The sequence below is a fragment of the Protomyctophum bolini genome, assembly GCF_963924005.1.
Source record: "Protomyctophum bolini genome assembly, chromosome: 10".
Classification (NCBI taxonomy): domain Eukaryota; kingdom Metazoa; phylum Chordata; class Actinopteri; order Myctophiformes; family Myctophidae; genus Protomyctophum; species Protomyctophum bolini.
Genome location: NC_137871.1, coordinates 13,836,972 through 13,864,462, shown reverse-complemented (window position 1 = coordinate 13,864,462; position 27,491 = coordinate 13,836,972). Strand labels below are relative to the sequence as shown.

The following is a 27,491-nucleotide window of genomic DNA, read 5'->3' as shown; positions in this document are numbered from 1 at the left end:
TGGTGCTAGGTTTGTCAATGCTCTCCATACTGCAGAGGCACCACATTGATAGCACCACGGATTATTCCAGACTTACAGCCATTCTCCCTTCTGCCATTAGGGGTATATACTATATAGCCCCAAGAACTACTGGAGAATCAAGCCTTTGCAGCTGGTTCATTTTCTCCATACATAATTGTATTAACAGCTATAATGTGGTAACAATCTAATGTAGCTAAATTATGCTATACTGTACTGTACTGTACTGTATGCAATCTCAAGGTTCAAGGTTATTTCATTAGTGTGCCCGAAGGGCAAATGGTTTTTACGGCAGATCATAAGGCTTGAAACACATACTGTATAGTGTATAACATACATCAAACAAACAAAATGTATTGCTGTTGATCGCAAGCGTGAGCTGCGCCCTGACTGTATACTTGCATCTCCAGAATAAAAAGAAAGGGAGAGGGAAGGGTGGGGGTTAGGCGCAGGTGGGGTGGGGGTATTGGACAGAGAGGGGGGGGGGAGTCAATTCTCGTTTGGAGAAAAACATGTTTGATTTGTGATGCCACAAAACATTTGATTCTCTCCATACAAATAATTAGAAAACACAGAAAATAAAGAATTAAGGAACTTATAGTTTTTTTTTTTTTTTTATATTTCTTTATTTGTTTGTTTATTTGTTTGTTTATTCATTTTTATGATTATGTCTCCTGGCTATGGGATTCAAGATAATAGAATATCATGTGATATTCCCATGAATGTCACGTGACTTTATATCCTAGGGGAGGCAGTAACATCCACCAATCAGAGCTGTATCTGTTACACATTAGGATTGTGGGTAGTGGAGTATTTCCCATGGTCATCATTCATGGGAAAGGCTTCCAGGCGCAGAATGATGATAAAACTCGTTCTGAAACATCTATGGAGTAAATTAATGGGAAATGCTCTTCCAGGAAAGCGGGCGGTCACATGGTCTATTGGAGATCAGACAGCAAAGCCATGTTGTTCACAAAGAAGTATGTTTACTCGGGGGTAATAGCAGACAGTGGCCAATAGCAGACAGACTATTAAACTGACCTGAACTTGAAGCATTGCCTGGTCAGTAAACTATCCCTTGAAAAATGAGTTCCAATCGTAACTATGAATAATTATTCTGACATCACATAAAAGGCACCAGTCAATATCTGGGCCAATACATACTGTACGTATACACAGTAGTCGCCTGGTTGTGCCTTGGTCACCGCTCACCAACCTACACCATACTGATGAATATAGCATGGCACTACCGATGTCATTTGCATCTCAAAACCATCAATAGACCATCATCGAATACTTACTAACAGCTACACCAATATCAATCATGCAAAATGTTCCCAGGCATCATTTGCAAAGCAATTGCCAGACTTGGAATGACATGTTTAGGAGGGAAAGGGCCGAGAGAATAATGATGATGAATCAATAGACTTGGTGGAGATGTAAGTCTATTTCCAAGAGTAATGAGACATATGGGCACAGCAGAAACTATAATGGGTAATATGGATGCCGTCTGACAGATGTGACTGTTTTCCATTGTCATAAACACAGTCACAATGGCATTGGCAAAAATAATACAAAGAAGAAAAAGTATTTCGGTATTATTTAATTCTGCCCATCTCATTATGGAACAAGCATTTCAATAACATGAAACACATTTTTTGACATTTTTGTAGTTATTTATGTGGAAAAGAATAAAGAATAAATAAAAGAATACCAATAAAGCTAACTTCTCTGACAGATTACTTGGCGGAATGCTGGGAGAGACTTCCTATTCTATTAAACATAATTTATTATGCATTCCTCCTCACATCATACAGTCCCTGACCTGATCTTCTAAGCTGCATCATTCACTGAAAGCTGCTATAGAACCCAGAGGGATTCTGCCTCAAAATAGCTGAACAGGGAAGATGATATTATCGGAACTCTCAGATAAATCAGAACTTAGCTGCAATGAGACGGGCACTACAGGGAGCCAAAAGAAAATGTTTGTTCCTTTATCACCTGCACATGTTATTACTTTGATTCCTTACTCATTACTGCCATTCAGTGTTTTACAGCAAATGTTATTGCGACTGCAGGTTGCAGTTAAGCCCATATTGGAGATCCCTGATGTCATCAATATTGGCCAGCAACTCTACATCTCACCTCACACCTCAAACCCTTAAATCGCACCCGGCAGCCGGCGAAAACTAGAGTCCTCAACAGACCCGGAAATTACGTAGGCCCGGCCCTACATGGGCACTCATCAAACCCTGTACACTCAAGACACTGCCCCCGCTGCCACCCTGAGCTGACCATATAATGTCAGCTCCATATGTTGATCTGACCTCATCAAACCCTGTACACTCAAGACACGCTCCATATTTGACCAGTACAGAATTCATTCCATATGTCGGAATGAATGGTGGGGGGAAGGATCAACATATGGAATGTCAGAGACTCAGAAAGGTCAGCTCAAAATATGGAGATCTAAGTGTTTGAGGTTTGAGGTCAGATGTAGAGTTGCGTGCTGAAATTGTGGGTTTATCTGGTTTAATACGTTTACCACAAAAAAAGCTACACAACAAATTAAAACCTAGATAACTCCCTACACTACTAAGTGTGGTATACAGTAAAGTCTGATTCATACTTAAGGCTCATTCATATAGTCTGGATTTTCGGTGGTAAGGTGACCACCACTCCGGTGGTGAGGTGACCACCGCTCCGGTGGTGAGGTGACCATCGGAGCTGAAATAACGTTGAGCGGTGGTGAGTAAAAACAGAGAGAAGGGTTGGGGCGTTGCCGGTGGTCACCTCACCACCGGAAATCCAGACTATGAATAACGCTTTAGTTCCTTGTGCACCAGTGACGTGCAGCGAAGATGGGTGAACGTCTATAAACTCCAAAGAGCAGCACCTTTCTGTTAAGAAACGCACAAAAACAAGTATAAATCAGGCATAAGTCTGCAGGCAGTTAAAAATATACATTTAAATGGTGTGGGGAAAACTCAGGTAAACAGTTTAGTATAATAACAATGGAGCTTTTCATCTTCACAAGGTGGTAACACCTGGATGTGTGTAGTCCCTTGATGAAGCCATGTATCTCCGCCTCCACTCTAATTAAGAGCTCTGTCACAATTTCCATCTCTCTATGCGCGGGCAACAACCCTTTCCTGGCTTCCCTGGCTCTCGGGTGCGTTTGGCTATGCGTACCGGGAATCTGCTCTGTTTTTTGAGTGTGCTGGGCGGTACAAGTCACAGAGCGCACCGAGTGTGGCTTATTTACGAACGACTGGTCGTTTTAACCAGTTAGAACGTGGGCCAAGGTAAATGATGAACACTTGTATGGTGATCAGGGGTGGCCTTAGGAGTCTGGAGGCCATGCCGTTTCAATCAAATATGAGGCCCACATATATATGACATAATTATTCTGTTGATACAGGAGTATTGATACAAATAGTTTTGACTGTTCAATATCGCGTGCAGCCATTACTCTCGACAACACCTCTACTCATCCTGTCGTCCCTTCACAATAAAGTGTCTCCTCTTTACCTACCAATGATGCACATTTTACCCACGTTATTAACAGGAGAGAGGTGTAACTTAACATTGTGCGAGAGAGCAAGGCAGCAAGTGGGCGAGAGAGAGAGAGAGCAAAGGGTGGCAGGGGGTTAACTGACGGCTGACTGTCAGTCGGAGCTTGGAGGCCCGTTTCAATTGAAACTGGTGAAACATAGCAAAGGCCTGATGGTGATGTATAAAATGCTTGCCTTGATAGCTTAGCTTTCGTCCCCGGGGAGCGCTCAGAACACTGCAGTGACACACTCACTCAGCAGCTTTTCGAACAACAACGCACCCAGTGCAGTGAATAAACAAACGAGAAGAGGGCACACCAGTGCACTCAGTGAGAATTTCCGAACACAGCCCACAAGTATGTCTGTTACTTTGCTTTGCAGGAAATGGAAAAATGAACCCAATGGAACGTACGTTATTACTTATTCACAAGATCTTGTCAATACTTTTCATTGGTTCAATATTTATAAAACCAAGACAGACAGACACAACCACTTTCACTCATTTGCGGAAGGAAACCATAAAAGGTTTAAATATGGACATACAAGGTTTCTGGCCGACAGTTACGCTAGGTATCCAGCTGAGACAGTGGGTGGAGGTAGAGGCCTGGAGTCTGTGGGGTGGCAGGGGTGCACAGGCCATTTCCCACTGAGGCAGGAAGTAGTGATACAAAGCCCTGGTGCATTATGTGTTGATTAAACCAGTCGTTTTACAAGTTGTAAAAATAAATTAAATGTCATAGGAAGTATACTATATTGGTTGCACTGATCCAAGCCAGTGCACAATCCAATTGATTGATCATTAAAATAAACTCTCTGAAATGCACACGGCCCACTCATCTGACCACCAACCATGCCATTGACAGAAACTGTAATTTTCCTAAGCTGAAGGCTAATTGCATGAATGCTAGGTTTTTTTATGGGAAATAGTCAGTGAATTTTTTAATAACCATGTTAATATTTAAAGTTAGTAGTAGTAATTGTCTATCAGCATGATACAGTAAAACAGTCCTCTTGATTAAGTAAAATCATTTAATTACAGGTATCTGAAAATATTTGTTTAGGATTTTTGTAAATTGGCAGTTCTGGATAACCACAAATTGGATTTGAAGGTGTACCAACTTCAATTATCGCTATCTCAATAGTAAATGCATCCCACTCATTAAATAATGAAGTACACGTACACTAATTGGATGAAAGGCAAGCAGACCAAGATAATGGCAGTTTTCTTGCAGTGTGGGGGCCTGTGTTCTATACCACTTTGTAAAAATAGTGTTTGTGAGCATGCGTGCGTGCATGCGTTTTTTTTACAGTAGCTTGGCCTAAATAATTGCATACATTAATCAAAAAATTAAGACAAATAAATAAATTAGATGAATTGATTATGACAATAATAGTAGTAGTTTTAGATGCACTCATAATGCCAATGCTTAATCTCTTTCTACATTGTCCTAATTATTCGTAATACATGCTTAACAAAGTCATTTTCCATTACCAGTGCCACCACCATAAATAGTTTCCACTGTTGTCAGCTACGCTGTCAACCAACCCTGAAAAATTCACTCTTGTCTAATAAAGTCACTCTTAAGAAATAACTGTTCTTGAAAATGTGTACAAAGAATATGATTGTTTTCAATCACTGGGGATTGGAAATGCATAGGTCTGTGTGAGCCAAGGTGTTTGGGAGGCTCGCAATTTGAACACTTGAAGAATTAGAGGAATTAGGCAAGGAATGATTGCCTCCATTCCAATGTTAGTCAACACAATCAATACGATCTTCATTTACAGCGGAGTACAGTACTCCTCAGTAGTTAAGCTATGTCGTTCTGTCAATGGCAGAGGATGAAAAAGATGCATATTGATTATCATTTTACAATGACAGACATCCTTTGTCGTTCAGTGGCAGCCACAAATTCACCATTCCTGATGCAACCCACTGAAAGAAAGTGCACATAGGGCCTCGTATTCCCTCGGGCACTACTGTTCATTTTTACTGATTAGAGATGTTACAGTTTATGGGGTGGCATAATTAGAAATTTTGCTTACACAAACATCAGCAGAAGCAGTGGGACAATATGCCCCCACGCAGTGGGGCCTTTTAAATAGGTGCATCAAACTTTGTCTTAATAGTAAAGTCCCTCTCTGTAGAAAACAGGGTGTCTTGATTTAGATGCAAAATACAATCCCATGCTTGGCTGGCTCCTCCCACGAGGGGCCGGGAGATTAAGATTTAACGGTGATACTGAGGGAAATGACACTATCTGCCTTCAACCTGCACATCACTTCACACAACGTCACCTCAGCTGCTTCGCCGGCGCTTTCTCTCGCTGTTGTTGTGCAAATGTGCAGCCACTCAAAACACACACAGTTTCATGACAGGTCGGCTACTGGGAGGGGAGAGACGAGTGGCGTTTGGCTTGTTAATTAAAACTGTTGTCAGGATGATATGTTAGATGAGAGATGGAGTCGCAGCTCATCTGAACACGCCCGACAAAGCACGTACCGTTCCATAGGCCTCGACTGTTCAACGCCACAATGACTGATTTACTTTAAATTATTATTGGCATGTTAATGCGGTAGGCAGCAATTGTCTCCCTTCATACATGCCCTGCATCCATCCTCTTCTTGTATAATCCTTGCATTTTGCACAGTAGAATCACATTTATGCGTTGGAATGCGAAACACCATGCAGTGAGTCAAACAGCTTATAGTACCAGACCATTCATTATGATGATTGACAAGAAGGAAATGGTGGACTTGTTCGATGGCTACATCTTCAGTATGAAATGCAATCATGATGGAACAAACTGTCATGTTCATTTCACATGGTGCTCTCATATCAAGTGATCATTAAATAATTAAACAGAAATGGATTTGAAAAGTAAAATTACAAATTAATCATAAATCATAAATCTCACCTTGACGGACCTAGTCAGTAAAAGAGCTGGCATCTCTTTGCCTGGTGCACTGCTCTGCCTCAGCTATCATCATTATTCAGCATCGGTATCATGGTCTGGATATCTGAACCTATGCATATGAATCGTGTCCAGGTATTGCAAGGCACGTAGCACTGTGCGTAAATCGGCAACCAATTAGTTGCTCTTACACTATAGGGCGCATAATGGTAGAAGTGTGTGTGTGTGTGTGTGTGTGTGTGTGTGTGTGGGGGGGGGGGGGGGGGGGGGGTATCCCTGGATGGAATACCCACGGGAGGTGATATGAGATATTCCAATCTAAACCACACATGCTAAATAAAGATCCATGTAGTCATTGTGACTGACAACCTCTAAAACATAAAGGCTTTCTTTAGAAGCCGTTTTGGGTTACTGCTGGCAAATGGCTTTATGGCGGCATCAGCTCAATACATTCAGTCTATGCTCTTTGGGTCTATAGGAAATCACAGGATATGACAACATGATACGACTCTTCTCTCAGTCGGGACGCTCACCCTGGTGGTTTGACCTGCTATAGTAATACATGTATTCACCTGCAGTGAGTTGTGTGTCAGGGGTCAGAGAGGAAGCCGCTGGGGAATAATGAGGCCAATAAAATGAAGTGGATGATGGTACAGTAGGTTCAGCACCGAATAAACCTGGTGTCTTACATAGCTGAGAGAGAGAGAGAGAGAGAGAGAGAGAGAGAGAGAGAGAGAGAGAGAGAGAGAGAGCAATAGCGTAGCGAAGACCTGACGTCACTCCCACTACCCCTGTATTGGAATTCCCATAGGCAAATCTTAGATCGTCATAAGAACTGTGTTCCAAAAATAAACAATCCACCCCAGCGATTCTGTCCACAGTGATTCTGTCAGGTATATATGTATGTGACTCTGTGTCGTTTATGATATTGAGTTACATTTGATAACGTCTGTGTTTGAATCTTACTCTTTGGATAAATTAGTATCCATTATGAGTGAAATCATCGGGACTCATGTTAATTTCTGGAACACAGTTATTATATGATGCGATGGGAATCCCAATACAAACACCAAGTCACATACATATTGGAGCAGTTAGCACCGCTCAAAAATAACGCCGTGACCCAGGGCGATAGCGCCCTCTAGCGGAAGTATTTCGGTGCTCTGTCGGAATAAGCCTGAATACCTATAAGACATAGAAAGATGAGAATATACTCTGTGTATGCTCAGTCCCTCAGCGTGCGTGCATGCGTCCCATTATATTTAAATTGCCTTATCGGAGTACTGGCGGGCCGGTGGACTACGTCATCACACTCATGTCATAGCCATAACTACATAAGGAGTTTCCAATGCAGCTACACCCAAATATGGAGTGTGTTATGGTCAACCCTCAATGTGTCGTCATGGCATCAGGCGCAAACAAATCGGTCAACTCCATTCCATTACAGTATATATCTGTCACAAAAGGGACAAGGACTGACAGATACAGAGATCTTCATACATGGTCGGATCGGCGGTCTGACGTACCGTAAGTGTGAGTAGTACACACACAAATGTATACTGAATGTAGCCATGTGGTTCTTCAATGCTTTCATTCCTGCTCCCATCTGCGTATATTTGTACCTTAATTAATTCTGTATATCACCAAGACAAATCACACTACTTAGAGTAGCTGTAATAGCATTCTAGCAAAGTGTTAATGTTCCTTCAGCCTTCATCATAACTTAATGATAAGGTGCATGACAGGCTTTGATTCAAGGGAATTCTATTGAGCAATATATTAAACATAAATACGCAATCAGGCTTGCTCATTATATTTTCAATCCTGTTTTCACTGTGCGCACAACGTGAATACTAAGATGCATGTGCTCACATTAGTGTGGCTGCTCGGGCAACTTATTGAAGTTCAAGATGGCTGAAAATTATACTGTAGGGAACATGGAACAACGGAGTTATGTCAGCCTGACCTGACCATTGTTTTTCTCTTACAGTCATAAATAAACCTTTTCTCTCCTCCCGGGGAGTGTCAGAAATGGAATCAAATCATTCAAAATCTCTGTAAATGTATACTGCTTACCACTTTGAGAAGCAATCATCCCCTCAGCCATGGCCTGTTCCCTCTCTCTCTCTCTTTCGTCTTCTTCCTCTTATGTGGTTATCCCTCTTTCTTAAGCTTTTATCTGGGTTTGAGAGATAAAGGGTCGAAAAGGAGAACAGAGGGAGAAATTGTGGGTGAGCCTATAACCATATCATTTGATAATCAATAAGAAGACCATTTCAAAACACATCTTGAACAGAAAGAAAATTAAATTAAACGTTCACAAATTTAGATTCTTAGATGCCAGAGAGATAAAATGAAGGCATCAAAGACAGCAACGTCGACACTGAAAGCACATCACTAAGAAACCAGACTATACATTGTTTTTACAAGCTACAGTGTAGCATATTGGGTGGTTCCTCAATATACAGTACAACAACAGCATATGAAACGGGTATGTTTTCACCTCTCCTCTGTGTGTGTGTGTGTGTGTGTGTGTGTGTGTGTGTGTGTGTGTGTGTGTGTGTGTGTGTGTGTGTGTGTGTGTGTGTGTGTACAGATATTGTACAGTATACAGTACTGTATATATGTGTAATGTTTTTTTGTTTTTTTTTACCTAAGCTTGCAGTCTCAGTCTATAGTCCCCCAGTCCACAGTACAAAAATGGATTTCTTTATGACGGGTTTTTGATCCTTTTCCTGTCTGCAGCACACAATATGACCTCAGTAATGCACACTGGCCTCAGTCTGCCACTCTCTCTGCTATAATGAGTCCCCTCATCCAGGCTGCAGGGGAAGGACGGAGGCTAGTGATTATGTGAAAGGCGTGCCTGAGCTGTTAATGTGATGATGAGAGAGAGAGATAGAGAGGGAATAAGAAAGAGGCAGAGAGAGAGGGAGAGAGAGAGAGAGAGAGAGAGAGAGAGAGAGAGAGAGAGACCTCTAAGTCCAAAGGCAGGCATGAAAAAAAGAAGTTTGTTTCAGAACATTGTTAAAATCACTCTTGACACCCTGCACTATTAGTACGCCATTAAGAGTTCAAGGACAATGGCTGTCCTGTTTTTTTTTATCATTTATCCGGTGGATCCCCTCGTTAAGCCCGAACCCACTTTTCCACCACACCCGCAGAATATTGATGAGCTGCACGGGAGTGATTTTGTTGAATTCATAATAACCTTCTTTTCTGCGTCCGTCCTTCGCACGCCATGGATGAGCCAAGAGGGTCACAAATTAAATCAGTGAATCCATACTGTGGATATGAACCGTAGATTAGCTATTTCTTAATGATTATATTAGACCAAGTGGCACTCTTTCTCAACCCCCCACAGCCTGCGTGCGTAGATTACCCCATTTACAGTATATAATACCCGGTATATGATTACGTCTCTTGTATAGAATGTCTTACAATGTGGCCTTTAGCGTACTGTCCTGTATATACTGTATCCTATATTGTCCCTGTACCACATACTGTATGCTACCATCTACTTATGTTGCGGCATTGGCCATCCGCAGCACGTCTCTGTGCCATACAGTATACCATGACATACAGTATACAGAACATAACATCTACATTGTGAATTTGCATCTATTGGGTCAATGGCTCAGGAGGGTAGAGCCTCAATGTGTCCTTGAGCAGGACACAAACCTCGAACTGCTCCCGATGAGCAGGTGGGTGCCTTGCATGGCTGCCTCCGCTGTTGTTGTGAACGCTTGCGTGTGAGCGTGTGTGTGCACGCATGTGTGCGTGTGCGTGTGTGTGTGTGTGTGTGTGTGCTCGCGAGATGGATGCGTTGCCACACATTTTCCCACCTGGAAGAAAGAAGCACACTCAACTCAATAGCGTCTCTCCTCACTTGTAAGAGTCTGAGCATCTGGATCCTGTTAAGACTAGATACCGGTTTCATCAGCATTTGTTCTTATAGTGTAGCATATCGCGTAGATGTCTGTGTTTGTGTGCATGCGTTTGATCATTCCGTTGATAAAATAAAAAGTTGAGAGCAACGGTTAGTTGATGGTATTCTTCAGCAGCAGTACTATTCATCACAAAATGGATTCTTAGGAAGGTACTACTATACTTGGAACACTATAAAGATAACCATAATGATGGGGATCAAGCCCCAATACTGCCAGATAGTATTTGCTTCAATATCAAATAAATTAGAAATTACATTTTCCACAGTAGTGTCATCAGATCAGATGTGGGTGTTCAGAGCAGAGACAATTTGTCGTTAAAAAAATACACTATATCCACTAATGGTGTTTTTGATATTCAGATGATGATGAGGTCGGATTTTAGCGAAGTTGCTTTAATATAAGTTCCCATAACCCCTTCCTCTTTAAATTATCTCAGTGCCGTGAACATAGTGGCTGTTAATTTCTAACCAGTTAGCTCCATTTTATAGCATGCACTCTGAGACAACTGCTTTTAAGGACAGATTTCCATGATGTATTGTTGCTTTTGGCCCGTAGAAACCTAGATACGTATTTAATAAGGAATCAGGCAGATATCTTACACTGAAGATGCAGGCAGGAATCAGGCAATAGCAAAATGACAAAGTAGTCGAATCAGGAAATAAGCAGGACATCAATGACACCAGGTTATGAACTGACAATGAGTATTTGCACTGAGTCCAGTTTTATAGTGAGCAGGTTCATTGGAGAAGTGTTCACTGCTGGGCTGATGAGGTAGTTGAAGACAGGTGTGTAAATGGAACTGGGGACAGGTGTGTAAATGGGATATGGGAGTGGCCAGTGTGGAGTCACAGACTGAGGGAGAGACAGAATGTGACATCCATATCTCCAAATTTCAGAATGTTCAGAAATGAATGTCCTACTTCATTGTACAGTATGACAGTGTCACGCAAAAATACCAAAACAGTCTCACAAGATGCAACAATGCGCTGTGAACTTGTAGATGAGCTATTTTCTTTATTTTAAAGTTTTAGAAAATCTTCATCTATAATGATTACATGCTCAAATAGGTAGATGGAAGATGGTTAAGTCTGTGGGTTTTATGAATAATATCCAATGAAAAGTATTAACAAGAGTTAGTGACTAAATACAGTAGTAGTACCTACATGTATTGGAGCTCTTTTGGGCTATCTATACACAAACCAAATTGTGTTGGGGGACTGAAGCCGAGTGGGCGGGATCTTTGTCACTACACATATTGTATTCATATGGGCTATAGAGGATATATATGTGACATCATTATCATCATACCCGGAAGTTATGCGGGAACGCCTAACTGAGTGGCAGAAAACTACTTTCTGGCCTTGACAGCCCATACATCCAAACAGAAAAGTCCTATCTGATTGCATTAAACAACGTTAAAGGATGTTAAACTCACTTTGCCACTCAATTTGCTACTCACTTTATGCATGCACATACGCTCTATAGTCTATACTCTATAGGATGGCACCTGTCAGCGAGGAATGTTGAATGGGAGGAGTAGGTTGGAGTGTTACATCCTCCCTATGGGGGCTCCACACCGGCAGGTGAGCCAGTAGGGTACACTAGCAGTGGCAAGCAGTGGGAGGAATGATATGGCATAACAACTATATTGGAAGGGGAAAACGTAAAACATAAACGTAAAAAGGTAAAAGAATAAATAATTGGCTAAACAAAATTAAAACACAGTTTTGAACATACATTTTCCAACAGACAGCAAAGATATGTAAAAAATGAGATTCTACTAAAAGATAAGTAATCCACAAACCATGAAAATGAAACCATAACAGCATAAAATGTGGCAGTAAAATGCTTTGATTCATTGTCGACCGTTCAGCTAAAAGTGAGCGTGATGGGAAAATTAAATCACATGCCCAATAACTCTCTCTTAAACTCCTTCCTAAAACGAAGTGTTTTTCAAGTAATGATACTCTGCTAATAAAGCTAAAACTAATTACGTTGCACAGCTGGATGTTTTATGTGTTCCTTTCCATCTTCACAACAAAGAGGTTGTGAAGATTGCTTGGCAAGATTGCTTGTAAAAGCATTAGAAATAGGATCCAGCAGGAAAGCATGAAAAAATTCTATGGGTGCTGAACAAAAATACGTACAGAGAAGAGAAGAGAAGAAGTTCGCACACCGGTCTTGAGCTCCAAGCTTTTATAATATTATTATATGCTAAATGCATGCCTGATATAGTAATACTCACTGGGCGCAATGACAAGTAGCAAATTAATCACATTATTATGTCAATTAAGAAGTATGTTTTCTCTCCAGTCAAAGTGGGAAATGCAATGTTGCGGAAGTTAAGGTGAATAATTTCCACCATTCCCTCTTACCCACAAGGAAAAATAAACATCACTTACAACCGAGGAAAAAGTGTAATCTAAATCTATCACTTCTACTGTATGCTCTTCTTTGGGGAGAGAGCAAGTCCATTTTCCGTCAGCTCTATCAGTGTTAGTAGTGTTTCTCGCCGGCATCAGTCCGATACTCTACCCCAAACCCCAAACCCTAACCATAACCGCAAGCACGACGCAACGCATATCGAACCAACGCACTGCTGCGGAAGCGAGCGGCAGTCGAGTGTCATAATCCGCCCAGTTTCCCCGGCAGATGTCGCCCCTTCTCCCGGCAGCGCTGCGGCTGTTAACAGGCAGTTACGGCGTGGAGCGGCCGCCACGAGATGGAGCGGCAGTGGAGCGACATAATTCCCCCGGAAGATGCCGCCCCTCCCCCCGGCAGCGCCGCGGCTGTTACCGGCAGTTTACCGGAAGTTGCACCGTCTGGAGCACGGCTGCCGAACGGACCGACAGTGCAGCGGAACGGAGCTGTCATAATCCTTCCACCTACTCCGGCAGCTACCGGACCCCCCGCGCGTCGCATTGCCGTTGCCGGAGAATGCACTCGCTGCTTCCGCTTCATTGTCCGGCATGCAGTTAAGGTTTGGCATGAGGCTGACCAGTAGCGCTATTTATCACCACCAGTGTCAACCATTTGTTTATTTTATTTAAAACAAAAATGTAAGCCTAGTCTTCACAGTGACCTTCTGTATTGACAAAATCTCTTTTAAATCACTTCTAGTCTACTTGCCAGCCCATATAGCCCCATTATGAACCCGGATATTTTGAGTACCCTAACATTTTTTGTAGAAATGTTGAGTATGGGTCCCCAGCATTTAGAAACTGCATTTTACATAATTAGCATAATAAGCTGGGGTACCTTTAACATCCAATATAAGGCAACATTTTCAAATTTTCATTATGCTTTAAATAGCATGAGACTGGTCACGGGTCAAACTAGGGGGTTTTCATGATTCTGAATCCATTGCAAGCATTCATTTTACACGAAAAACACTCATTCAGCTACATTGTATCTACTCTACTATATACTGTATCTTGTATAGAGCAGGACCGCTTTAGTGCTTTTTTACACGCTACTGTGTTATTTATTAATTTGTTTATAGTATACAGTTATTTAGAATAACTATCCGATATCTTGGAAATGGTTCAATAGAGAAATGGCCATCAGTCGTCTCTTATCTGACATCTTAACTATCCTCCCTATTGTGGAGTGAACATTCGCCGTAAATAGCAGTTCTACAAAGCTTACAATAGATTGCGTTGCGACACGTTGTGAGCTTGTAGTTTAGCCAAAATATTTGGTGAAGAAAAAAAAGATTGGTCCAAGTGAAGAACCGACCCCAGTCAACTAAAAGCATAGGGTCAACACTTTCCATGTGCACTTTTGTTGTAATTATTATTCTGATTGTGCGTGCGTACGTGCATGCAAGGGTGTGAGCCTGTAACAGTGTGTAATCAAGTGTGCATGCATGCTTGATCAAATGTGCTATGTGCACACGCAATCTCTGTGTTGTTTGTTATTCATCAATTATTAGAATGTGTCTGTGCATGTGCATGCAGATACACGTTCTGTGTATATGTCCTGTGTGTGTACTGTAAATGACTGAAGTAAATGTCTACGTGCATTTTTATGTGTATTCTGTAGTGTACACACAAGTGTAGACAGTGCACTGAACAGCGAAACCTTGGAGCATGTCTGCTCTGAACACACACATCTGATCTCATCAATCACAGTGTGGACAGACAGTGTCGAATGTCGACTAAAGATCGTATTTGAGAAACAAATCGGATTTTGCTGAGAGGAAGAATGTGGGTGGAGGGGATGAGAGACACAAGCGGCTGGGTTCATGGCGTAGGAGTAAGATGCAACACCACATGCTCTCTATCTGTTCCCCTTAGCCGGCTCACTGGCCCATACCTCGCTTTAATGAGAAGCGGCAACACACACAGACACATGTACCGTGTCTATTCTAATTATATTAGAAAGCTCTGCTTTCTCCCTCTGCCTTCTCCAACCTCCCTGGTGGCAACATGTCATTTACTCTAAACGGCTTTCAAAAGGAAAAAAAAGGGAAAAAAAGTTAAAGTATGGTGGGTAGGTAGTAGCTATTAGGGGTGTAACGATTTTAACAGCGATACGATACGTATCACGATATATGGTTGACGATACGATACATGGACGTTACTGGTTAATTATGGTGATACGATTCAATGAAATCAATCACATACAGTAACTATTTAGCAAATACATTAAATATGTGTGAAACTTACTGGATAGTGCAGGTTTTTAAGGGAAATGTTTATTATTATAATATGGATATAAATAAGTGATTCTCTGGCAAATAGATGGACATTGTATTTGAACATAATGGACAAACCCACGCCTTGACATGAACACAGAGAATACACACATTTATCGATAGACCTAGACGAAGTGTAGCTATGTGGAATGGAAAAGTAATGAAACCCATCTTTTTTCTTCGTAAAATTGTTAAATACAATGCACAGATACTTAGATAAAAATGTATTATTTACATTGCAAAACGATTCAATACTGATTATTTCCTTTGCAAAACGATACGATACAAAGTCAAACGATACGATTTTGTATATCGATATCGATATACTTCGATTTTTTTAAATTAAAATCGATATTTGGATACAGTTACTATATCGTTACACCCCTAGTAGCTATGTCTCTTTCCTGACTCCTTCGGCTACCTGTTTTTCTACCCTTAATTTTAGCATTTTAGGCATTCAGTTGAAGAGATTATCCTGCGTGACTTAAGGATTAGTGTGATGGTAAACAAAGTGAGAGCACCAGCAAATTGTTTGGAGCCCTTCCAAGCTGAACAGGAGCCGAGCAGGGAGAGGGTATAGGCCCACAGCGTGAGCTATATAGCCTGCCGGAAGGCCGCAGTTCAAAGCCAAGGTATAGACAGCACTTATCTGCCAGGGCCTGAAGTGAGAGACCCCCTAGTGGAAAGACTCACTTCACTAGTTCACTTGAAGGTTGGCCAGTCACAGCCACGGAGGTCCCCAAGCCACATTAGGACAATGTTAGCTTAGTTTCTATAAGAATATTGCAAAAACCATCGAGTGAATTATTTTATAAACATTACGTGTGATAGGCAGCCACCTGCCTGAGAAAACTCACTTGTTTCGGCCACTTACAAGCGATCTTGTCCGTTCGGTCACCCAAGGCCTACCAATGGGCAAGTCAAAGGTTTCACAGGAAAAAGCAGATCTACAAGCTCACGTGTCGCGATGCAATGTGTGAGCTTGTAGATTGCTGCTATTTTCACCATTTAAATAAAGTGCCTATGATGACATGCTCAATAGTGACGCCAGGTGGAAAGTGGCTAAAATATATATTCTTTGAGTATCGAATCCGGCTCATGCACAAAGAGCTGACATTGTTAATTAAAAGTAAAAAAACATTCATATTCATAATTCACATTTGTATAGCTGTATAATATTGCAATAATGTGTGGTTGTCACATCCGGTAAAAGCCAGGATAAGGAACACAATGTTCCCGTCTTTTTCTGTTACACAATATATAGGACGTGGCACATGCTTCCACATACAGCATTGAGGAGCATGCTGCCAGCATGCCACAAGGACATGGCGCTCGTTCAGAACATGTCAAATCAAAGGCTTTGCAGGATAAAAAAGACTGCAGTGTATATGTTGCAAATCATGAAGCATAAATGAGTGTGTTCCAGTGATGTTGCCCTCAAGGCTTTGAATGACTCCTCGGCACACACCGAAACATTTCCTATAGAGTGAATGTAAATTGCATGATTTCCTTGTCCTCCTCTTCTGAGATGTACTGTACTGTATGGTTATGGTAATGTCAGGATTAGGGGCTGGGTGGTGGTGGTGGTGTAATGTAGGTGTTTGTTTGGATAAGTGATATTCTTCATTCCTTTTACACAGATTGAATAGATTGTGCACACAAAGAAGTTGAATTAAAAACAATGCATTCAATGCATTCAAGATGGCAAGATGGCAAAAAAATGCATAAAATAGTAATAATAATAATAATAATAAACCTTTATTTATATAGCACCTTTCAAAACAAAGTTACAAAGTGCTTCGCAAAGAATGCACACCATACAGGCAATATACTGTACAGAAATGCAATTAGAACAGGCGTTAAAAGCTGCTTTATAAAAGTGAGTTTTCAGGAGGGATTTGAAGCGGGAGACAGACTCTGCAAGCCTTATCTCTCCAGGGGGAGGGCTTTCCAGAGAGTTGGGGCTCTGAGGGCAAAGGCCCGGTCACCTTTCGTTTTCAACTTAGAAGTTGGGATTTCTAAAAGCGCCTTGTCTGAAGACATCGAGGTACGCTGTTGGACTATAGGGCTTGAGTAGGTCAGAGATGTAGGATGGGGCCTGCATTTGCCCGCATTTACAAAATGTTAAAAGCTTGGTGGATCTCCTTCTGTTCAGTTAATAAGCAATCATTATATTTTACTTGCTTTCCAAAACTTTGATGGGTCAGAGTATGAGCTAAAGTGACCAGATCCAAATAATAGTTTGACTTAGCACTTTCCACTGCAGTTTTTTCCAGTGCATTTATTTCTAATTTTGTCTGAACGAGGCCCAGTGTGATGGATCTCCATACTGGAGGGTTCATTAGGATTGATGGGGAGATACGGTTCAGCAGTTCAACAATTATGAATGTTCCCATGATCCTTTGTAAGCTTCTGGATATGACAGTCTCTAATGATGTTAAAGTGCACATGTTAACTATAAAAAATAAATAAAAAGGTCCAGCAGCATCTGTTTTCTTTCTCCTCTGTTTTTTAACGTCTACCATACTATGATTGAAAGTGTTCTCTTTCATTTCATGGTAAGGGAACGCCTTGTAGATAAGTATGATATGGATCATGCTGTTAAGACAGCAAGCTCCCTTCTATTAACTTTGTACGGCGAGAGAATCATCAGTAAAGCTGATGGGATCATTCAGGATGAATACCATCCGTGTAATGAGTACATTACTGCTCAACCCAGTGGCAGGTGTTGCTGATCCAATGATCCATCCATGCACACACCACTAGGTTTGCGGTAAGTTGCTTTCTTCAATGGGGAGAGTATACCGAATGCTATAGTCATCACAAAATGTAAAGTGGCTTGCCTGTGTGTGATATGTTTAGTGGTGCTAACCGTTGTTGTGTGTTGGGTGTCTATTAGTCGGTATTAGCCATGTTGTATAGGCATGCCAGGAACAGCCACGGTGTTGATACCGTGAGATTTCCGAGCATACGGTATTTTAATACAGCGTCGGTGGGCAGCGCATGCTGCGCATATGCAAAGCAACTCCACTCGCACACTAAGGCAAAACATTTATTTTCACCACACAGCTGCAGTAGATTGAAAAGTTGCTTCCTACCTTTGAGTTAGTGTTGCTGAAAGACACCCAGATCCAATTGTATATTCCATATTTCCATATGTACTATAAGAGTGAACTAGTGTCAACAAACACGGAGGCACACAGTGACAGTTGTGAGCATGCGCAGATTGCACTACCAGCTGTACTAACAGCATACAGGGTACGCCATTAAAACGGCCATTAGGGGGAGCCATAGTACAGTGAAATACAGTGGGGAATATCTATTGATTCATTGATTGAATACTTTATTGGCAGAAATGTAATCAGTAGGCCTATAGGGTACAAATACAAAGGGATCACTGAAAAAAGTCCTTGCCGTCTTGTTCCATTCGTCCCTGGCCCAGGACCGAATGGAAACAAGACAGCAAGGACTTTCAATCAATTCATAATCATGACAAATAACAAAATTCAAATTATCATAAAAGGTAAAAATAAAAAAATAAGATATGTAGGCCTGCAGGTTGGGGAACAAAGAAGGGCGTATAAGGAGGTGGGGGTAGTAGCCTAGACATAGGTGGGGGGGGGGGTTATATATAAATACCGTGGAATACCGAGGTATAGATTATCAATACCGGCACCGTACCGTACTGTAAAATCTCATACCGTGGCATGCCTAGTTGTATCGTATTCGTAAACCACTGAAAACAAAAAATCTCGTCTTTCTCGTGTTTGGCACTCTGAGCCATGGAAGAAAAAGACAATGACAAAACAAAACCCGTATGTATAGCCTACTGTAGACATGCCTTGCTATCAATAAATATATAGAAGTAAATAGTAAAGTCACTTTCACCTCCCTATGGACATATTTTCCAAGATCTGTCCCACCTTAGAGCAATATTTGATGCAGTTTCCTACCGTTGATCAATTGCCATATGGGCTCTATTTGGCCGTAGCAGTGATATGAAACATGTCGTTCAAAAGCCGTCCCTTTCCCCTGTTGACTGATACCCATTTTGACTATAAAAAGATGCAGGCTAGTGTGGGATAAATACAGGCATTTATGGAACACAGATCATCATCTGACAACTGCCGACCTGACAGTTTGGCAGGTGCAGCCATGGTCTCTCTCTCTCTCTCCCTCTCCCTCTCCCCCTCCCTCCCCTCTCCTCTCCCCCTCCCTCCCCCTCTCCCCCTCTCTCTCTCTCTCTCTCTCTCTCTCTCTCTCTCTCTCTCTCTCTCTCTCTCTCTCTCTCTCTCTCTCTCTCTCTCTCTCTCTCTCTCTCTCTCTCTCTCTCTCTCTCTCTCTCTCTCTCTCTCTCTCTCTCTCTCTCTCTCTCTCTCTCTCTCTCTCTCTCTCTCCCTCCATTGAACTGCACACACTGCTCCCCTTGAGTTATCCAAGGTGGTGTTGGTGGCTATGAAATATGGACAGCGGCAAATTGAGATTCATCAGGCACGCCTGCCTTGCTCACTGAAATCTATATTCAATTTTGGAGCATCTGTCATGGCACTGGCAGGCTGATGCTGCATGCTGGGATTGAGAAAGGCTTAAATGTTCTGAAATTGTGTGTGGCGGGGGGGAAAGATGATCTCTCTTTCTCGACCCCTTGTTCTATATCTTTTTGTCCTCAACATCAGAGGCTGCATAGGGAGAGAATGAATGCACTCTTCAATACAACATAAAACAGCAGCAGCCTCACCAAAAACATCATGAAATTCAAAGACCATTTCAGACAGCTTCACTGTATGTGAAATCAACTAAATACATCATTTTGTTTCTCACCATACAGTGCTGATACTATAAGAACAAGGTGTGAAACTTAAACTGAGCAAATATACAGTATAGCAATTAGAGTAGGACATTTCTTTAACTTCAATGTAAAGGACATTCAGTTTGCTCACATAGTAGAAACTAGAAAGTAACTTTAGTGCTACTGCTACAGTGTAAAGAAAAGCTTCAGTTATCAGATGCTTTTGGCGAAGTACTGTAAAGATCACTATTTCCACATGGGCATTTGGCATAGATGCTCATACAACTACTACTAAAAAAGTACTTCTAGCTTTTGAAAGTATACTCACAAGTTCTAACCTGTTGCTGAAGATCACTTTATTACAGAGAGGATAGCTGGACATGGCAATGAAGTAGCAGAGGTCATGAAATCCTTGACTGCATGGAAATGACCAAGCTCAAGATATAATTTATCCGCATTAATGAGAGCTTTGAGATTGAGAGAAAGTACGGGTAATCATCCATAGAGGGGGAAGAATAGAAAAAGGTCATGGCATACATGCAGGATTGATTTCTTTTCTCAGAAGTGACCAGAGTGACACACCAACTTTATGGCATTTAGGACAAGACAAATGTACAATGGGTGAGCAGTAGGGGTTTCAGATTGAGCACAGTTTGACAGGGAACACTGGTGGCCAGGGGCAGAGCAAATGTATGACATTTTGCCTATAATAAAGCCCTTCTCTGTCACCTGCCACCCACTCTCATTATCTCAGGCAATACTCAATACTCAGCTTGACTTCTCATTTGTCAATGTTCATGAGTTTAGAAAGCTAAAGGTTAACAAACAAAGAGTAAACATGTTCGTCACCAAGGATGCAATTAAGACTTTATTCAGAATTCAAGCACATTAACCTTGACAGCACGAATAAAAAAACACATTTGTTGGATAATGCATACAGCACTATTATTTTGAACGTGACCTTCTATTCTGAGTGCCTCACTCAGTTGTGAGCGATAACTAGAATGATTCCTTCACTGTAGGTTGTATCAGGCTACTGTATGGTTTAGGATATTTGCTGGAATCAGAAAGTAACATTACTTTCTGATTTTCATTCAATGTCAATCTATTGTAAGCATTGCAGATCTTAATCAAGATTCAGAAGCTGCATTGCTTATTTCTCACCTCAAATGTTTAGGTGGAATACGTGGGCTGGATAGCATTTTTTTCCTTGGTGTTCGGAGGTCTGAACTTTTCTGATTGTCCGGTGATCCCGTGTTTTCTAGAGCAAGGACGGGCTCATTTTAGCGCGCTAGCATTGACTTTTGCATAATAATTTTGCATCTAAGATGGAACACCAAAACGGACGTGTGTCACACTAAAACTAAACACTAAACACTAAAAAAGATCCAGTCGGCAGTTAAGCGCCATCACTTTCGTCCAACAGGGGGCAGTCAATGTGTTAATGTTTGTGTTGGGACAATGACGTAAAACTGGCCATTCATTATCAATGGCATTTAATGTTTGTGTTAGGACAATGTTTGTGTTTACACACTATACAAGCAAACCTACATCACTATTCTAACTACCACCCGATTCCACAAAATCCATTATTCCTGGCGGTACTGTACTGCGGTTGGACTTCATTTCTCCATACTAATGAGAGTGCATGATCGCGAGGAAGGGGAAGGGTAATTATCTACCGAAGACAGAAGCACACAAAGTCAAGATACTTGCTGCAGGGGTCAACCTCTGCTCTCCACCAGAGGAACAGAGAGTGCAATGTGAGCAACAAAGGCCTTGAGGGAAAGTGGATTGTTTATTTTTTTATTTTTTCGTTTATTTTTTAAATTAAATTCTTTATGACAAATAGGGAAAGAGGAGGACGAGATGGAGGAAAGAGGGAAGAGATGGGGCCATTGTAGCCACTCACTGACCTTCTGCTCATTTCAACACATCAAACCTTTCCCCTTTGAGACCCCTGCACTGCATTTCTTTTCCAGACCTACATGCAGATTGTAAAAGGGTTTTCAGGCGAAATGTGTTCACAGGAAGTCTTGTCCAGGGGAGATAGGTGGATCATAACAAAGTAAAAAATGTGGATTGTTAACGGGGGTCTATTGTGAATATTCTCTGCAACATAGAAATGTAATACTTCACCTGAATTTCAAATGTATTCTGTTGTTCTACAGTAGGATGGCTTTCACAAGCAAACTTGGTTTTTTTTTTACCTTTAAGGCCCATTTAGACTAGTTTTAGACAAATTGGGTCTATAATAGTAAATTGAATTCAATGAATATAGACAATTAGCATATTGTACATAAACGTGCAATTCTGTATTACCAGTTAACGTTGGTGATGCTGCATTTCTAGTGTCATTAAGGTGACCATCACACCAGAAAGCTTTACTACGATTAAAACGAATCCTGCTGCACATTGTCGGAAAGTTCACTTCGTTTGGCAGGTGTGAAGCCTCATTCGAATCCTAATGCGCATCAAAGAACCGCATTCTACTCCGACCAAAAACGGGGGTTTCACTTCGCTTCCATTCGCACTTGATTACGATTCGGTGCAGGTGGGAATGCAATCCTCAGCAAATAAAGGAAATGAAGCAAACAATGTGGCGGGTGAGAAGCTAAACACAGTTGGAGACGGAGAAGGCATAGCCTATTTTACGCAGCGCAAAGATGTCCCGTTACCGTGGATAGACGTGGTCAAAAGAGGAGACCGAAGCCCTGGTCGAAATGAGGACTTGTACATTAATCAATTGCTTAAGGAAACACATAAAATCACTGCAGTGTATAGCCTACATTCTGTCTGTCTGTCTTGTCTGTGTGTGCCGTAAAAATGAAGTTCTGTCTGTGTCGGGACTTTGTCTGTTTCTGTGCGCTGAGCATCCTCTATGCCCAAAGGAACAGTGCGTGCGGACTCCAGAGAGCGAGAGAGAGAGAGAGAGAGAGAGAGAGAGAGAGAGAGAGAGATCCAGTCCCCGACGGCACGACACATGCATGTTATGAGTAGCCTATAATTTTAACACCATAGATTTCACTGTGTATTCATAAACTATAGTTTATGAATTGAACACATTGATAAGGTCCCTGCTGCGTTTCCAATTGCTGCGATTATACAGCGCAGTGTGGAGGCAAGCCGCAGCAAATTAAATATGCAAGAATCCCAACTTCTCCGCCCATTCGCATCGAGTCTACCGAAGTATTAGGTGGGAATGTGACCTAAGTATGTGTATTTTTACTGAGCATCAAGAACTATCGAAGAGCTGCAGGCCTTTTAGCAGGTCAATTGAATCCAATGTACCGGCATCCTAGCAATTTAAGATAACACACGGTTTTATGGTTTCCCGAGACAATATTATTTGCCCTCTCCTATTCAGAGTACTACAGTTTCTGGTCAGTGTCCTCTCCACCCATTTATGTTTGCATGTGAAATGGCCTCCATCTTTAAGACTTCTCGCCGGTCTGTCACTAGCCATGGGGAATGCATAATGGTGCCAGTAAAGCTCTTTATTAGCTCATGGTGAACAATGAGCCGTGTCAGGTGATAGAGAAAGGAATGGAGGAAGACCCCCCTCAATCCTCATTCATTCCTGTATAGCTGAATCTCGGGGAAGTGACAATCAATAAGCACGCATCATTTCATTTATGTCTACCTCTGAACACTCCCTGGTGGAAATAGATTATTTTTCCTCATCCCGGTGTTTTATTTGAGCAGATTTTGACCCGCTGAAGTGCCATTCAATTCCTTCTTCCAGTTCCCTTCTTCCAATTCCAGGGCAAAAATAGGAATCTGGACTGGCTCTCTCAATGAATGGGTTAAAACCCTATATATACTGTACAATTTTGTACGTCAAATAGTGAAAATGGCCGATCTACACTGCAGCGCATTGCGAGCTTGTAAATCTGCTATATTTGCATGAATGCTTGGCTATTTTTGCGAATGTTTGTTTTTGGTCCACTTGGTGAAAAATCAACACCAAGCATTTTTCTGTGTATATGAATGGATGGGTATCACTCGCAGCTCTCCTCAAAAGAACAGCACGCCCTCTAGGATTCTTCTAAGTGATGACATGTCACACCACAAACATCCTTTTTGTCAATGGTGGCCAAAGTCGTTCCATCTCAGACGGCATCTTGGAATGACTGCCACTCAGTTATTAAGTAAAAGTAGCAATATAAAAATAATTAGGAGTAAAAGTCATGTATTCAAAAAAATTCAAAGCTGTCAAACAATTAGTATAGTGGAGTAAATAGTGTAATATCTGAGTAAATAGACGTTACGTTACTTTCCAGCACTCATGTGGCCATTAGCATCTGCCTCCATAGCCTGACTACTGATCACCCAGCAGTAACAAGGACCCACTGTTCCCACTACACAGGCACAACCTCAGTGTTCATACAGGACAGGTCCACATTCATTCTTTATACTCTCCGAGTTAAATTAACCATTTGAACCCTAAGGAAGTCTGAGGAAGAACCCTGGTATACTCGCCATTATAATAAATCTTTGAAAACCATACTGCATGGTGTGCAGGTTTAATTTTTTTTCTACAGTGAAAATGTTATTTTATTCAGTGCCCTGCCTAGTAGGTCTGGGATGTGCGTGTCTTTTGCAAAAGAAAATCTCAACACTTGAACCCTATTTCTAGGGGAACATTCGCCAAGCATATCAGATCTACAAGTTTTGCAACGCATCGGGTTGCAAGCTTGTAGATAGGCTATTATAAGTATTCTATTAAGTATGGTTAATAATAGTTTAAGGTTGAAGTGGATAAAGTACGGTAACCATTTATGGGCAGACAGAGAGGGGAGGGAGAGGTGAAGAAGGACACATGACAAGAGCAGAAGACAAAGATTAATTAAGTGAGGGGGCGAGATTGGGAACAATGCAGAGAGAAAGAAAGAGACACAGCAATGCATAGTGAGAAATTAATATAACATGTTTACTCCAAATGAAGAGGCAGAATTGCTTTGTTTCATGGTGATTGTCATTAGTACGTGTCACTCTTTCCTATTTGCAACTAATTTGCTTAGATACGAGTGAAAAGAATCCATAAGTGTACAGTTTAATATTAATGGCCAAATTGATGGAGCTGTGTCGATGTAAATGTAATGTGTGCGATCATGTGTGTGTATGTGTGCAGGTGTGTGCATTATGTTAATGTATCTCTGCATATTTTATGTATAGTGTGAGCACATGTGCTCACATTATGTGAGGGGAGGGGAGCCTTCTAGCATCTCAGCCTTCTATAGAGCATCGCAGTCCCGCCCCCTTTCAGAATGACGAGAGGCCCAGGAAATTATTCCCCATTCATTTTCTCCATAGGCTTTTCAAAAAGACAAATCATGACTGCCAAGCTGCCAAAATGACAGTTGTTTTCTCACAGTGATGAACTATTAAAATGTAGAAAGGAGATTATTTCATCCAGTGTGTGAGAGACCACCAAATATGGATACATTTCTTGATGGAGAGACATGGAACAGGTCACTCACAGCAAAAATCCTTTGGGGGTTATATAGCCAGAGCTATATCTAGCTAAATCTAGCAAGAGCTAGATTTCATATTGTTCCAATTTTTACAATCAGGACTATACAGCTACAACCTCTTTACAGTCCCTCTGTTGCATCAGTTCACTCAACAAATCACATTATCCTGTTATCATGTCCCGTTATGATGCATGGTGCTGTCAGATTGCTGGGATATAGGATTAGGATACAGTATTAAAACAAATAAAACACAAACAAACACAACAAACACACAAAACAAATAAAACTAAATAAATAATTTACATTGATGGATGACTATGAGTACTAATGTTTTCTCCACGAATAGGGATGCTATGGTTCAAGTGATTGAATCACATAGCATAGACATTGGTGAGCCTTAAATGCCTTATGTCCCACATTGCCACAATGCCATGGTTGCTGTATTGGTTGTGAAAACTAATCCCTTTGATTGCTGGTGATTGGATCATGTTCAAGTGATTTGTGTAAAAAGGACCACAACAATTGTGTCCATTTACAGAACGTGGTCTTTGGAACGACCTTATCATGAGCCCTTTCTGGCCACGGATCAAATCCCTTCAGAGCATTCTCTCATCTGGCTTCAATGTATGCCGTTTGAATATTAACGCTCCCACTGTCTGTTTCAACAAAGAAAAATAATGCAAAGGAGGGAGAGCGGACAGCTCACTTAACAGTAAACATAAATGGTATTTGTCGGAAGGCAAGATTAAGCGGCCTGTGAAATGCAACTGACCTATAGAAAGTACATTGATTTAGTTTGTCTGACTATTTCGGCCAATCATTAGGATACAGATGTATGCATTTATTTATTTTTTCAAAGTAAGAAAACCTATTGTTCTCTGAAGTATCCACGGCTAACTTTTCCCCTCACAATGGCAGAGTTATTTTGGAAACATCACAGTCACTACTTCAAAGTCCTCATACTGTCATCATAGTTGGCCTACTGTAGTGTGGCATAAAGTCAATGTTCAAATGGACCCATACGCGTAACACTGAGGATTTTACTATGCACTGTTGTGTTGCTCTCCACAGCTGCCTCTGATGTTATGCACTGACCGTAAATGGCAGCATAACATTATAGCGGTGTCTTTTTACTGAGCCTTCTTCCTCAAATGGCTGCCCTGGGATCAGTGTGGTCCCTAAGCAGAAGGGAACAACTGAAAAGGTCAGCGGCGGAGAATGAGACAGTGGCTAGAACCCAACAAACCACACTTCACAGTGCTGGTGTTGAGTTACAAGGACATATTATTAACTCACAAAGCTCTAATGCCTTCTGGGTTTATGCCACTAGTCCAGAGATGCTCATTCCCAAAATAAGATGCCACAAGGGGCTGCATTTCCTGCCTGGGCATCTTCAGGCAATTATGTGTCATTTCTACAAGAAATAGGAAATGACCACATAAACAGTGCAATCATGGTCTACTACTGTATACATTGCAAATTAACCTTGTGGATTGTTCTATTATGTGTCGTTCATTTAGCTACAGATGGAGAGGCAGAGCAAAGAATTGAGAATTCACTGTATACCGTAATAAATTACAAACTAAACTTCTAACATGCAAGATTAAATTACAGTCTGTCTGAGTTTGAATCAAATCTGTTTAGAGTTTTAGTCCGGTTCACCATCAGGACTTAAAGGGGGTGTCAGTGATTTTAGTCAAAAACCCTTAGGTTTCGTTTTTGCCTTGGGACACAAGCTTTCATCCAATCAGGATAGAGAACAAAAACGAAACCTAAGGTTTTTTGACCCCCAGGGGTTAACTGGGGACAGGGAGGAACTCCTTATATGGTCAGCACACTCTATAGTAGAGGATTATCACAACAAAACAAAAAAATAAGTGATATTACTGACTCTACCTTTAAAATGTATATTTGTTTCTTTTTAAGTCATGATCGTGAACTGCATGTCAAATTGTCAATTGGACTAAACAAACATTTAACCTCTTAAACACCATACGTAGTTGACTAGGGTCCCCCAGGGCTCTATACTAGGCCCCCTCCTGTTTTTCTCTAACTATATCTATCTTCGCAGAAAAAAGCGCAGAAGAGAGTC

The 27,491-nt window shown here is 41.4% G+C and overlaps 1 protein-coding gene across 1 annotated transcript in view; it reads right to left on the bottom strand.

The window, feature by feature from the left end:
- The window catches only part of lingo2 (leucine rich repeat and Ig domain containing 2), a 284,474-nt gene that overhangs the window by 105,066 nt on the left and 151,917 nt on the right, over nt 1–27,491 (bottom strand). The window contains exon 4 of the mRNA XM_080773196.1: nt 8,561–8,663. The gene's annotated coding sequence lies outside the window, so the exon portion shown is untranslated. The remainder of the gene's footprint in view (nt 1–8,560; nt 8,664–27,491) is intronic.